The following is a 5,055-nucleotide window of genomic DNA, read 5'->3' as shown; positions in this document are numbered from 1 at the left end:
GAAACGCTTCAAAACAGAGCGCACAAAGCGCGTATGCGCATCGCGGGTGCAGAATGATGTGCTCAAAGCAACATGGAGTCACCGTGTTCAGCGCTGCACAAGTGCGCATTTAAAAGTTCACGGCACAAAGCGAAGAAATTTCGAGCGCACAAATCCTGGTGTAGCCTATATCTGTTCAACAGTTTATTGATCATTTGTTTCTTCACATAGTGAAGTTTTAAATTCCAGTTATTGTGCGTTTGATGCCGATTCATAGTCCTTGTGGTGTGAACAGGCACATGGTAGCGAGTCGTTTTAAAACAGCAACAAACATAAAATACAAATACACAAAATAAAGTCATTTTATGCAAATCCACAGCCTTTTATCTACAGATCAAGCATTATAATGTGTATATATCATATTGGAGAGAGTTTTACCGTGCATATATATAACATAATATAAATTAACATTACAAAAGTTAATGATAGTACATTTCAAATACCTAAAAATTGACAATTGAGTGATTTTGTTCGAGTCAAAAATATTACTTAACATTAATGAACCAACGGTACACATTTTTTACTTTAGCAATCTTATGGGTTGTGGTCTCTCAGACATTGGCAGTAATAAAAATACAATAAAAACATAGTTTCCCTTTGGACTTAAATTACATATCTTTGTGGTATACGGTAGAAATATTGCACATTTCAGTCTAGCTTAGGTTTTTTAAATAAATAACACAGTCTTGGAAATAATATGTAAGCATGTGCAAATAAGCCTGTATAGTAAATCAAGTTCTGTTGGTCTTTGTGTTTAAGTGAGAAATTAATTCATTTAAATTGAAAGATCTCAATGTTTATAAGATCTTTCAATTATGTTTAACAGTTTTGAGCGTATAAAAGAGTGTATAAAAATGGGCTCTGAGTTTTGGCAGTGGTTGTGTCTAAGTGAAATATGTAGTTTGGAAGATGTAGTCACTGAATGCATTAATACAACATTGAATGACACAGACATTTGCAACACTTCTACAGTAATACCGTAGTAAAATATTTTCAGAATCTAAAAAATTAAATACTATCAAAACAATTAGATGTAGCTGAACACATACAGGTATTAATCTTTCAGTTTCATCACCATCTATAAAAAGGGGAAACTTGGGGGAAATGTGTACTGTACTGTAAACAATGACCATGTGACATAAAATGCTGTGAATTCTGAACAACAGAAAACAGCAGAAATATGTTAGAATTCTACCCGTTATTTGTGTGTTTTTTTTTATTTAACGTGTGTTTTTGGGGGGTAAAACCTTTTCTAGTGTTCTGGAAGAATGAGTTGATCTGAGAATGAAGTTTCAGCTGTAAGTTGGTTTGGAGAAGATATCATGGTCTTTTAACCTGATATCATTTAAGACATCATTTAAGACTGTGGTATAAATGATTGAATGATTTAACCATAACTCATTACTATCCTTGATATTCTAAAATAGGTAATTTTCATGTGTATGTAGACTAGGGTGTGTGATATTGAGTTGTTGCACTTCCCCCCCACACGCAATTTACATATCAATGCAGGAAGGCCTTAAAGGCCAGTGTTTTTCTTAGGTGAGAAAACTGGCCAACAACCCCCAGAGTCCTGTTACCAATATCTGTGCAACTTCTCAAATACACTAGAATAAACTAGAGAAAACGCTGGGATTTACCCTGCCAAATTAAATTAAATTACAGGTTTTTACAATCGCTAAGACACATTTCTCAATATTTAGGTACATTTTCAAAACTCTTCACTCAGTTCTCCTAACCAACTTACAGCTTGACAGCAGTTCATTTCTCATTCAAAATGCACTGAAACTTCATGTCTCAGATCAACTCATTCTTCCAGAACATTAGAAAAGGTTTCACCCATACACTTAGTGATACACTTTGTCACACATAAAACAAAAAAACACAAACAACATGAGCATTACACAATGTTTTCTTTTGTAAAATGCTTTCATAAAACAAGAATGACACTATCTACTGTTTATAATTCACTGCAGTTGATGTTACATAATCCTTTTTGATTACAGCCCAGTTATCATCTATGATAATATTGAGCAGGTGGATACCTATAAGTATCTAGGTGTGGTCATTGATCGTTCATTTACTTGGAAAGCCAACATTGATTATCTTTGTTCAAAATTCCGGCAACGATTGTATTTTTTTAAGAAGACTTAGGCTGTTTGGTGTAAATCAGAGAATTATGCAATTATTTCATTATGCCGTTTTAGGTAGTCTTTTAAATTATAGGATGCAAACTTCATATGGCAATCTTTCGGTCCAATTAAAATCACAGCTTGCATGTCTTGTGAAAACTGCAATGTAAGTTATGGGTGTAAGAGAGTACTCATCACTTCAATCAATTTACGAATCGTGGATTTTTAAAAAAATGCACAGACAATAGTGAGTGATTCAAGCCATGTTTTATTTCCAATGTATCAGCTTCTGCCATCATGGAGACGGTATAGAGTCCCACTGAGTAAGACCGTTAGAGTATCTATTAATATGTTAAATAGCAAGATGTAGTTATACATATATGTAGTTTTAAACTCTTTTTGGTTTGTGTGTGTATGTATATGTTGTGTACTAATGCAGCTTTGAGTCCAAGACAAATTTCCTGAAAAAGGACAATAAAGTAAAGTATACTAACAAACTAACTTTTTAACATTACTGTACTAAAATATTCCTAAGTTTCCCCTTTTTTATAGATGGTGATGAAACTGAAAGACTAACACTTACATCTAATTATTTTGATATTATTATATTTTAGAATCAGAATATCTATTTCAATGTGATATTACTGAAATTAATTTTTAACAGTTTAACAGTACTATTATTATTAACAGTTTTAAAAAGAGTATGTAAACGTGCAAATTAGCCTGTATAGAACATAAAGTTCTGTTGGTGTTTGTGTTTAAGAATAATTAATGTAAATGGAACAAAATGCATTCAATGACATCTTTCAAAGCAGTGATCCACAGTTTAGCTCACATAGACGGATGGTGTGATCACTGTGTGAACAGAGTTTTGAAAAAGTGACTTTAGAATTGGGAAACTTACATTTTATTTGTGTTTGGAATAATCATTAATTTAGTATCATTGTAAACATAGTGCTAAACAAGTAAACAAGATTTTATATTTAAATATTATATTATAATATATAATACTGATTTCAGAATTGTGCAAGGTGTATTTTCCGGAATCTCTGTGTGAACGGGGCTTATGTGAGCCAAACTATGGATCATTTATTATTGCTTTGGCAAAAAAAAAAAAAAAATTCTCACTTAACACAAACACCAACAGACATTTATGTTCTATACAGGCCAATTTGCAGATGTTTACATTCTCTAATCAAAACTGATGTTCAAAACCTAATATTTAAATTCTGAATCTAAAAAAAACAAAAACAAAAAAATTATATTTAACTAAACACCTGGATAATGTAACATTAACTGCAGTGAACAGTAGATAGTGTAATTCTTGTTTTATTTAAAAAAAAAAAAAAATTTTACAAAAGAAAACTTTACAAAATAAATTTGGCAGGGTAAATCCCAGCGTTTTCTCTAGTTTATTCTAGTGTATTTGAGAAGTTGCACAGATATTGGTAACAGGACTCTGGGGGTTGTTGGCCAGTTTTCTCACCTAAGAAAAACACTGGCCTTTAAGGCCTTCCTGCATTGATATGTAAATTGCGTGTGGGGGGGGAAGTGCAACAACTCAATATCACACACCCTAGTCTACATACACATGAAAAATACCTATTTTAGAATATCAAGGATAGTAATGAGTTATGGTTAAATCATTCAATCATTTATACCACAGTCTTAAATGATGTCTTAAATGATATCAGGTTAAAAGACCATGATATCTTCTCCAAACCAACTTACAGCTGAAACTTCATTCTCAGATCAACTCATTCTTCCAGAACACTAGAAAAGGTTTTACCCCCCAAAAACACACGTTAAATAAAAAAAAACACACAAATAACGGGTAGAATTCTAACATATTTCTGCTGTTTTCTGTTGTTCAGAATTCACAGCATTTTATGTCACATGGTCATTGTTTACAGTACAGTACACATTTCCCCCAAGTTTCCCCTTTTTATAGATGGTGATGAAACTGAAAGATTAATACCTGTATGTGTTCAGCTACATCTAATTGTTTTGATAGTATTTAATTTTTTAGATTCTGAAAATATTTTACTACGGTATTACTGTAGAAGTGTTGCAAATGTCTGTGTCATTCAATGTTGTATTAATGCATTCAGTGACTACATCTTCCAAACTACATATTTCACTTAGACACAACCACTGCCAAAACTCAGAGCCCATTTTTATACACTCTTTTATACGCTCAAAACTGTTAAACATAATTGAAAGATCTTATAAACATTGAGATCTTTCAATTTAAATGAATTAATTTCTCACTTAAACACAAAGACCAACAGAACTTGATTTACTATACAGGCTTATTTGCACATGCTTACATATTATTTCCAAGACTGTGTTATTTATTTAAAAAACCTAAGCTAGACTGAAATGTGCAATATTTCTACCGTATACCACAAAGATATGTAATTTAAGTCCAAAGGGAAACTATGTTTTTATTGTATTTTTATTACTGCCAATGTCTGAGAGACCACAACCCATAAGATTGCTAAAGTAAAAAATGTGTACCGTTGGTTCATTAATGTTAAGTAATATTTTTGACTCGAACAAAATCACTTAATTGTCAATTTTTAGGTATTTGAAATGTACTATCATTAACTTTTGTAATGTTAATTTATATTATGTTATATATATGCACGGTAAAACTCTCTCCAATATGATATATACACATTATAATGCTTGATCTGTAGATAAAAGGCTGTGGATTTGCATAAAATGACTTTATTTTGTGTATTTGTATTTTATGTTTGTTGCTGTTTTAAAACGACTCGCTACCATGTGCCTGTTCACACCACAAGGACTATGAATCGGCATCAAACGCACAATAACTGGAATTTAAAACTTCACTATGTGAAGAAACAAATGATCAATA

This window comes from Leuciscus leuciscus (assembly GCF_965113295.1).
Source record: "Leuciscus leuciscus genome assembly, chromosome: 10".
NCBI lineage: Eukaryota > Metazoa > Chordata > Actinopteri > Cypriniformes > Leuciscidae > Leuciscus > Leuciscus leuciscus.
This window is presented reverse-complemented; position numbering follows the sequence as displayed.